This window comes from Hylobates moloch, unplaced genomic scaffold (assembly GCF_009828535.3).
Source record: "Hylobates moloch isolate HMO894 unplaced genomic scaffold, HMol_V3 SCAFFOLD_345, whole genome shotgun sequence".
NCBI lineage: Eukaryota > Metazoa > Chordata > Mammalia > Primates > Hylobatidae > Hylobates > Hylobates moloch.
The window spans coordinates 1-9736 of NW_026652620.1; the positions used below are offsets into that span (position 1 = coordinate 1).

At 55.0% G+C, this 9736-nt stretch overlaps 1 non-coding gene and 2 pseudogenes across 1 annotated transcript; 2 read left to right on the forward strand and 1 right to left on the reverse strand.

Annotated features, from left to right (window-relative positions):
* Positions 1-54: 54 nt before the first annotated feature.
* Positions 55-206, reverse strand: LOC116464262 (5.8S ribosomal RNA). The gene has a single exon (XR_004246887.1). It is a non-coding gene; the product is annotated as a 5.8S ribosomal RNA (ribosomal RNA).
* A 3536-nt stretch (positions 207-3742) lies between these two features.
* Positions 3743-5677, forward strand: LOC131382632 (basic proline-rich protein-like; annotated as a pseudogene).
* Positions 5678-7432: 1755 nt separating this feature from the next.
* Positions 7433-9346, forward strand: LOC116464261 (cell division cycle protein 27 homolog; annotated as a pseudogene).
* The last annotated feature ends 390 nt before the right edge of the window (positions 9347-9736 follow it).

Sequence of the window (9736 nt, forward strand, 5' to 3'; positions counted from 1 at the left end):
AGCCATGCACCCCGAGGAGACCAGAGGCACCCCCAGGGGCTATTGATCGGCAAGTGATGCTCAGACAGGCATAGCCCTGGGAGGAACTTGGGCTGCAAGTGCGTTGGAAGGGTCGATGATCAATGTGTCCTGCAATTCACATTAATTCTCACAGCTAGCTGTGTTCTTCATTGACACAGGAGCTGAGTGATCCACCACTAAAAGTCATACAAGGTCGATTTGGCCAGGGTCCTCCCAACACCGGGAGGCCCTCCTGGTACAGCACGTCCCCCAGAGGGGTTACCTCAGGCCGGCCAGTCAGACAGCAACGGGACTAGACTCCAGAGAGGGGTCGGAAGGTTTCACAACACAGGGAGGCGGTGCTGACCACGGGGGGCAAACGCAGACACTACCCCCCGGGGCACCCGGGGGTTACCGCCCCCATGGCATGGGGCACACGCCACACACGCGGCATGCGTGCGATGGCACGACAGCGGTCGGGTAAAGCCCCCAATGGCATCAGCGGCGACATGCTAGTGCAGCGTGGCCCCGTACGGCCAGGCGGGTGGAGTCCGTGGGGGAGGCGAGGGAGGGGCCAGGCCCCACCCGAAAGGACTCCCTCACGGGCCCAACGCACCTGACCCACGGAGAGATGGGCAACCTCCCAAGGGGTCCTTAAACCTCTGCGCCAAAACCTGCTAGGTACCTGGACGGTGGGGATGGACGAGGAGGGGGGACAGGTGTCCCACCCCCGACCCTCGAGACGCCCTAGCGGGAAGGCTGGGGAGAGCAAGTGGGCGGGGCCAGGCCAGGTGGCACAGTGTGGCAGAGGCGACGATGGCGGCAGTGGCAGCGATGGCAATCCGGCCAGCCCTGACGAGAGGCAGCGGGGTGGGGCGGAGCCCGCGGGACAGGGCGAGAAGACGTCCCCAGCTTGCACCAAGATCCCCATTCTGCCGTGACATTGAGAACCACCCCCGCACCCACCGACACACACGTTGGGGCCAAGGCAGGGGACCGCACCCTGCTGTTCACCAGGGCGGCGAGCCATCCAGCCCACCCCACGACATGCACACATGCTTTCGTCCGAGCAAGCGTGTCTCTCTCTCCCCCCTCTCTCTCTCCGGCTCTCGGGGCCGGCAGGGCCGTGCAACAAACAAAGGGCATGACCCCGCCCACGCATGCGCCACAGGAGGAACACGTCGGCCAAGGAGGAAGGACGAGGCGGCGCCACCCCAGCTTCGCTCTTCTCCGTTAATGATCACGCCACAGGTTCGCCAACGGAAACTTTTTTTTTTTTTTTTGAGACGGACTCTTGCTCTGTCACCCAGGCTGGAGTGCAGTGGCGCGATCTCGGCTCACTGCAAGCTCCGCCTCCCGGGTTCACGCCATTCTCCTGCCTCAGCCTCTCCGAGTAGCTGGGACTACAGGCGCCCGCCACCACGCCCGGCTAATTTTTTTTGTATTTTTTGTAGAGACGGGGTTTCACCGTGGCCTCGATCTCCTGACCTCGTGATCCGCCCGCCTCGGCCTCCCAAAGTGCTGGGATTACAAGTGTGAGCCATCGCACCTGGCCTCACCTACTGAAACTTTTGTTACTACTTTTGGTCCCACTAGATAGTCAAGTTCAACTGTCTTCTGAGAGCTCCGCCAGGGCCGTGGGCTGACCCCGCGGGGCCAATCCGAGGGCCTCACTAAACCATCCAATCAGTAGTAGCGATGGGCGATTTGTACAAAGGGCAGGGACTTCACTCAAGCTTATGACCCGCACTTACTGGGAATTCCTCATTCATGGGAAATAATTGCAATCCCCGATCCCCATCACAAATGGGGTTCAACCGGTTACCCGTGTCTGCCACGTAGGGTAGGCACACACTGAGCCAGTCAGTGTAGCGCGCGTGCAGCCCTGGACATCTAAGGGCATCACAGACCTGTTATTGCTCAATCTCGGGTGGCTGAATGCCACTTGTCCCTCTAAGAAGCTGGGGGATGCCGACTGCTCAGGGGTCACATAACTAGTTAGCATGCCAGAGTCTCGTTCGTTATCGGAATTAACCAGAAAAATCACTCCACCAACTAAGGCCATGCACCATCACCCACGGGCTGGGTGAGTTTTCCCATGTTGAGTCAAATTAAGTGGCACTCTCCACTCCTTGTGGTGCCCTTCCATCAATTCCTTTAAGTTTCAGCTTTGCAACCATACTCCTCCGGGAACCCAAAAATCCAAAGACTTTGGTTTCTTGGAAGCTGCCCAGCGAGTCATAGGAATAACGTTGCCACATTGCCAGTTGGCTTCATTTATGGTCGGAACTATGATGGTATCTGATCATCTTCGAACCTCTGACTTTCGTTCTTGATTAATAAAAACATTCTTAGCAAATGCTTTCACTCTGGTCCGCCCTGCGCCAGTCCAAGAATTTCACCTCTAGCGGCACAATACAAATGCCCCTAGCCATCCCTCTTAATTATGCCCTCATTTCCAAAAACCAACAAAATAGAACTGCGGTCCTATTCCATTATTCCTAGCTGCGGTATCCAGGTGGCTCGGGCCTGCTTTGAATACTCTAATTTTTTCTTTTTTTTTTTTTTTTGTTTTTTGAGACGGAGTCTCGCTGTCGCCCAGGCTGGAGTGCAGTGGCGCGATCTCGGCTCACTGCAGGCTCCGCCCCCCAGGGTTCACGCCATTCTTCTGCCTCAGCCTCCCAAGTAGCTGGGACTCCAGGCCCCCGCCACCTCCCCCGGCTAACTTTTTTTGTATTTTTAGTAGAGACCGGGTTTCACTGTGTTAGCCAGGATGGTCTCGATCTCCTGACCGCGTGATCCGCCTGCCTCAGCCTCCCAAAGTGCTGGGATTACAGGCTTGAGCCACCGCGCCTGGCCTGAATACTCTAACTTTTTCAAAGTAAACGCTTCTGGCCCGCGGGACGCCCAGCTAAGAGCATCAAGGGGGCACCCAGAGGCAAGGGGCGGGGATGGGCGGTGGCTCGCCCGCCCTCCCACTCCCAAGATCCAACTAGGAGCTTTTTAACTGCAGCAACTTTAATATACGCTATTTGAGCTGGAATTAGTGAGGCTGCTGGCACCAGACTTGCCCTCCAATGGATCCTCATTAAAGGATTTAAAGTGGACTCATTCCAATTACAGGGCCTCCAAGGAGTCCTGTATTGTTATTTTTCATCACTAGCTCCCCAGGTCGGGAGTGGGTAATTTGCGGGCCTGCTGCCTTCCTTGGATGTGGTAGCTGTTTCTCAGGCTCCCTCTCCAGAATCGAACCCTAATTCCCCGTCACCCCGTCACGCCGTAGTCACGGCGACTACCATCGGAAGTTGATGGGGCAAACGTTCAAATGGGTCGTCACTGCCACGGGGGGCGTGAGATCAGCCGGAGGTTATCTAGAGTCACCAAAGCCACCGGCACGCCCCGCCCCCCCCCCCACCCCAGCCAGGGCCAGAAGATGGGCTGACCTGGTTGGTTTGATCTGATAAATGCACGCATCCCCCCGAGAAGGAGTTCAGCGCCCATCGGCATGTATTAGCGCTAGAATTACCACAGTTATCCAAGTAGAAGAGGAGGCAGCGACCAAAGGAACCATAACTGATTTAATGAGCCATTAGCAGTTTCACTGTACCTGCGGTGCCTACTTAGACATGCATGGCTTAATCTTTGAGACAAGCATATGCTACTGGCAGGATCAACCAGCTAGGTAAAGCGTGGGGAGGCCCCCAGGCCGGTGCCTCGCGAGGATGGGTCCGGCGACGCGAGGATGGGCGCGGCAGGGCGGGAGACGGAGCATTTAGGAGGGAGGGAGCCAGCGCAGGGTGGTGGGAGGGGTGTGGTAGGGCGGCGAACCGGACACCCCATCCACCCCCCGACGGGCTCACCACCCCCGACACTTCAAGCCCGCCTGCGAGGAGGCGAACTTCCCGACCCATGACCGGCAGCCGCGAGGGACTGGCGGCCACGCGTGCACAGCCGGTGCGGGGCGCCCCCGACGTTCGGGCAGCGAACGAGAGGTGGACGGCGGTGCCCGGGGTCTCACCGCCAGTGGTCTCCGAGCACGAAGGTGGCCCCGCGCCTTCGGCAGGCCCGCGGCTCCCCCACCACCGCCACCGTCGCGGCCAACCTCCAGAACCCTCTTCCCCGCACGCGCTGCAGGCCGACCCCAAACCCTCAGGGTGCCCACCAGCCCACGTGGGGCGCCGCCGACCTGGTCCCGAAGGCGCGCACCAGGGGACACGGACAACGGGCCAACCAGTGGTCAGCGGCGGCGCCCCACAAGGTGGAGTCTGGTTTGGTCCCAGACGGGGCCACCACAGCGTAAGCCGGTGAGCCACTCGGGGAGAGAGGATCCGCGGGCGGGGAGGGGGGCACAGACAGGAAAGGCCAGGGACCGCGAAGGCAAGGGCACCCGGGATCCCACAGAGGGGTGGCTCGGGGAGAAACCTCAGGCACGGCCGGGCCACCAGGAAAACACGGCCACGGGATCCCACCGCCACAGCAACCAGGGAGGTCCCGCGGCGCCCCGCCTAGGACGCCAGACGGCTCTCGACACCCACCGAGCCCCGCCTCACGAGCCCTGGGTTCCGCCATCGGGACTCCGAAGCGACCTCAGCCACAAACCCAACTCCAGGGCCACGTTGCTCATTTCTCATCCATCCTCTGACCCGGTCAAGCTCCGGGAGACCTGCGCACACCCCGGGGGATGCTTCCCAGGGCCAGGCGGCCCAACCCCGTGCCACGCAAACGCGGTTGTCGGCACCGCTCACTGCTCCGCAGGTGAGCAGGCGGAGAGCCGGCTCACACCGGAGTGGGTCACGCGCCGGACGGAACGCCGGGCACACCTACCGCTCGCGCAGCCTCCTAACCATTAGGACTCCGGCCCGGCCTGGCGGGATCCTTCCCCGACACCCAAGGGGGAGGCGCGGGCCATACAGTAGGCGACGAGCCACCCTCGGCCCCCACCGCGGAGGCCGGCGGAACCCTCGCTCTCCCCCCTCACCCCATCGAGGGGAAGCGGAGGAGTGTGCTCTGCAAGCGAGTCGCTATGGCAGCGCTACCATAACGCAGAGAGAGGTGGCAGGCCGGGGGATCCGGTACCCCAAAGGCACACCTCTCGGATCGCTAGAGAAGGCTTTCTCACTGAGGGTGTGTCACATTCCCCACCCACCAGTCGCCCCTCGTCGGGCCTGCAGAGGCGCTCAGGGACGCCTGGGGAAGGGAGGTGGCCTGCGGTACGAGGAAAAATCTGCGTGCGGCAACCTTGAGCCTTCGCGGTCTGGGCGGCGGGTCCTGGCCGGTGCGCATGCGCGCAATCCCCCAAGGGGCCCCCCCCCCCACCCCCCACCCCGTCCACCCGCCTCCTTTCTCCCAGGCAAAGCACCTCCAATCCAAGTAAACCCACACACAACCGGTCGGAGGCAGAACGGTAGCCCCTCGGCGGCCGGCCGGCGCACGCGTCACCTGCCCGAGCCCACCGCGATTGCTCACACGGCCGGTGCGCACCCGCCAGAGGGAAGCATGGGACCTGCGTTCGCCAGACCAGGCGGCGCCCTTCCCCGCGTGGGAGGAGTGCGTCTCACTCAACCGCCTCGACCCCCACACCAACGAGCTCCCTCAGGACAAACTCGCGGACACCGCCGCGGCGACTGGAGGAGGGGGCGCTGGCGGTGGGAACGACACACCACTGCTAGGCAGCTGAGGGATAAGCTGGGGGGGGGGGTAAGGGGGGGAGCCGGGCGCGGTAGGCTCACGCCTGTCATACCCGCACTTTGGGAGGCGAGGGAAGGTGGATCCCTCGATCCAAGCCTTGGCAACATGGTGAAACCTAGTCTGTAAAAAAATACAAAGACTAACTGGTTTCATAACCTGGACTCAAAGTTAATAAATAGATAAATAGGCCAGGCGCGGTGGCTCACGCCTGTAATCCCAGCACTTTGGGAGGCCGAGGCGAGCAGATCACGGGGGTCAGGAGATCGAGACCATCCTGGCTACCACAGTGAAACCCCGTCTCTACTCAAAATACAAAAAAATTAGCCAGGCACGGTGGCGGGCGCCTGTAGTCCCAGCTACTTGGGACGCTGAGACAGGAGAATGGCGTGAACCCGGGAAGCAGATCTTGCAGCGAGCCGACATCATGCCACTTCATTCCAGTCTGGGCAACAGAGCGAGATTCCATCTCAAAAAAGAATAATAATAATGATAATAAATAGATTAAAATTGAAAATTTAAAAAAAAAAAAAAAACGTAGCTGGCCGGGTGCAATGGCTCACGCCTGTCATCCCAGCACTTTGGGAGGCCAAGGTGGGCAGATCACCTGAGGTGGCCAGTTCGAGACCAGTCTGACCCACATGGAGGAATGCCGTCTCTACTAACAATACAAAATTAGCTGGGTGTGGTGGCCCATGCCTGTAATCCCAGCTACTCAGGAGGCTGAGGCAGCAGAATTGCTTGAACACGGGAGGTGGAGGTTGCGGTGAACCGAGATGGTGCCATTGCACTCCAGCATGGGCAACAAGAGTGAAACTCCGTCCCCCCCCAAAAAAAAAAAAAATTAAGGGCTGTATTCTGTTATTTGTGCTTCCTGCCCTGAGAAGAACATAATACAGCTGTTGCCTGCCTGCCTGCCTGCCTGCCTGCCTGCGACAGTGCCTCACTCTGTCTTTCGTCCAGACTGGAGTGCAGTGACACCATTATGGCTCACTCACTGCAGCCTCAACCTCCCCAGGGTTAGGTGATTCCTCAAGGGATCCTACGTCCTCGGCCTCCCAAAGTGTTGGGGTTACAGGCCTGAGCCACCAGCACCCGGCCTGAGTTGGTACATCTAGTGTCACTACTTCTTAACCACACACCCATGAAGAACTCAAGTCAAGAGAGAGTCGGTAAGAGACTCTCGGCATTCTCTCCTGAAAGCACGTGTGTCCCGAGCTCCTGTGGTTTTAGGTGGCCACGCGTAGAGGAGAGATTTCAAATGTTTCCAGAGAGGCGTGAGCCACGGTCATTCGGGGCATCCGAGCACAAGATGGGGTTTCTGACAGCGACTTAAGGGCCAGGAAGTGCCAGAATCTGCCAAGGCCCGTGTTCCAGGGTGGGGCCGATGGAACCAAGGTAGAGGGAGTCAGCGGTCCGCACAGAGAGAGCTCCAGCCCTAGGCCCCACTGTGCAGGCCGAATCAGAAGGAATAGAGTCCTTCGTCCTACATGCCACATCCCTTCACTGAACTTGGGAGTGGATCTGTTTTCCAAACACGAGGTGACTGTCGCTTTGAAATGGATCACAAGGGGCCAGGCTTTCCAGAGTCGGCAGGGTAAAGAAGTCATTCTGGCTCGGCCTCCCCCATCCCCTGGTAACTGTTGAGTTTAAAGGAGCCGAGGCTGGCAGGGCTGGAGCTGCTACGGGGCGGAGGGGGGTTGGGGGGTGCCTGAGGTACTGCAGAAAGTGGGCCTGAGCCTCAAGGATGATGGTGCTGCAGGAACCCGTCCAGGCTGCTATATGGCAAGCACTAAACCACTATGCTTACCGATATGCCGTTCTCCTCGCAGAACGTCTTTATGCAGAAGTACACTCAGAAGAACCCTTGGTTTACTGGGGACCTGTTATTACCATCCAGGAAAGGCCTATAAAGCATATAGACTCTTGAAAGGACACAGTTGTCCTACACCGCAATGCAAATACCTGCTTGCAAAATGTTGTTTTGATATCAGCAAGTTTGCAGAAGGGGAACAAATCTTATCGGGTGGAGTGTTTAATAGGCAGAAAAGCCATGATGGCATTGTTACTGAGTTTGGTGATTCAGCTTGCTTTCCCTTTCCATTGTTGGGACATGTATATTGCAAGACAGATCGGCTTGCCAAAGGATCAGAGTGTTACCAAAAGAGCCTTAGTTTAAAGCCTTTCCTCTGGCATCCCTTTGAATCATTATGTGAAATAGGTGAAAAGCCAGATCCTGACCAAACATTTAAATTCACATCTTTACAGAACTTTAGCAACTGTCTGCCCAACTCTTGCACAACACAAGTACCTAATCATAGTTTATGTCACAGACAGGCTGAGGCCGTTCTTACGGAAACACCCCAGGACACAAATGAATTAAACAGATTGAATTTAGAATCTTCCAATTCAAAGTACTCCTTGAATACAGATTCCCCAGTGTCTATTGATTCAGCTGTAATTTCACCTGATACTGTCCCACTTGGAACAGGAACTTCCATATTATCGAAACAGGTTCAAAATAAACCAAAAACTGGTCGAAGTTTATTATTAGGAGGACCAGCAGCTGTTAGTCCATTAACCCCAAGTTTCGGAATTTTGCCATTAGAAACCCCAAGTCCTGGAGATGGATCCTATTTACAAAACTACACTAATACACCTTCTGTAATTGATGTGCCATCCACCAGAGCCTCTTCAAAATTCCGTTGCCAGAATTGGCCAAACTGGAGCAAAGTCTGTCTTCACACAGAGTGGAAATAGCCAAGAGGTAACTCCAATTCTTGCACAAACAGAAAGTTCTGGTCCATAAATAAGTACAACACCTCAGGTATTGAGCCCCACTATGACATCTCCCCCAAATGCACTGCCTTGAAGAAGTTCACCACTCTTTACTAGTGACAGTTCCACAACCAAGGAGAATAGGAAAAAATAAAAAATGAAGTGTCCGCCTAAAATCCCAAACAGAAAAACAAAAAGTAAAACTAACGAAGGAGGAATAACTCAACCTAACACAAACGGCAGCCTGGAAATGACAAAATTGGACTCTTCCATCATTTCAGAAGGGAAAATATCCACAATCACACCTCAGATTCAGGCTTCTAATCTACAAAAAGCAGCAGCAGAAGGCTTGATGAACCTTCTTTGTGAAAGGGGGAAAGGTTATTTAGCTTTGTGTTCTTAACACTGCAAACAAGCTATCAATATTTTGAGCCATCTACCTTCTGACCACTACAACACTGGTTGGGTACTGTGCCAAATTGGAAAGGCCTATTTTGAACTTTCAGAGTACATGCAAGCTAAAAGAATATTCTCAGAGGTTAGAAGCATCGAGAATTATAGAGTCGAAGCCATGGAGATCAACTCTACAACATTTTGGCATCTTCAAAATGATGTTGCTCTTTCAGTTCTGTCAAAAGACTTGAGAGACATGGATAAAAATTCGCCAGAGGCCTGGTGTGCTGCAGGGAACTGTTTGAGTCTGCAACGGGAACACGATATTGCAATTAAATTCTTCCAGAGAGCTATCCAAGTGGATTCAAATTATGCTTATGCCTATACTCTATTAGGGCATGAGTTTGTCTTAACTGAAGAATTGGACAAAGCATTAGCTTGTTTTTGAAATGCTATCAGAGTCAATCCTGGACATTATAATGCATGGTAAGTGGTAATGAAGTGTAAAGACAAAGTCTTGATGGTGCTGGTAGTCACTAATTTTTCTTGTTAGATAGCTCTTTATTGTCATGAATTTGGTTACTAATACTTAGGGATGGTACATACTGGTCAATAACTTCAAACAACATGTTTTCTTATGAAATGTATGTCTTTAACAAACTCTTAAGTTAACTCATGATAATAGAATACCAGATCCTTATACTCAACAGTTTCAGTCTTCTACCAAACTTTTGCAGATACTGTAGTTGCGTTTTATTTGTGTGTTTAGTTTTTTTACTTGATTTGTTACTTTTTTTTCGAACACAGAAATGGTGATTGGGACAAAAAGTGCTTGGGAAATTGGAAAGGAATAGCATAATTCACTTATTGGATAATAGAA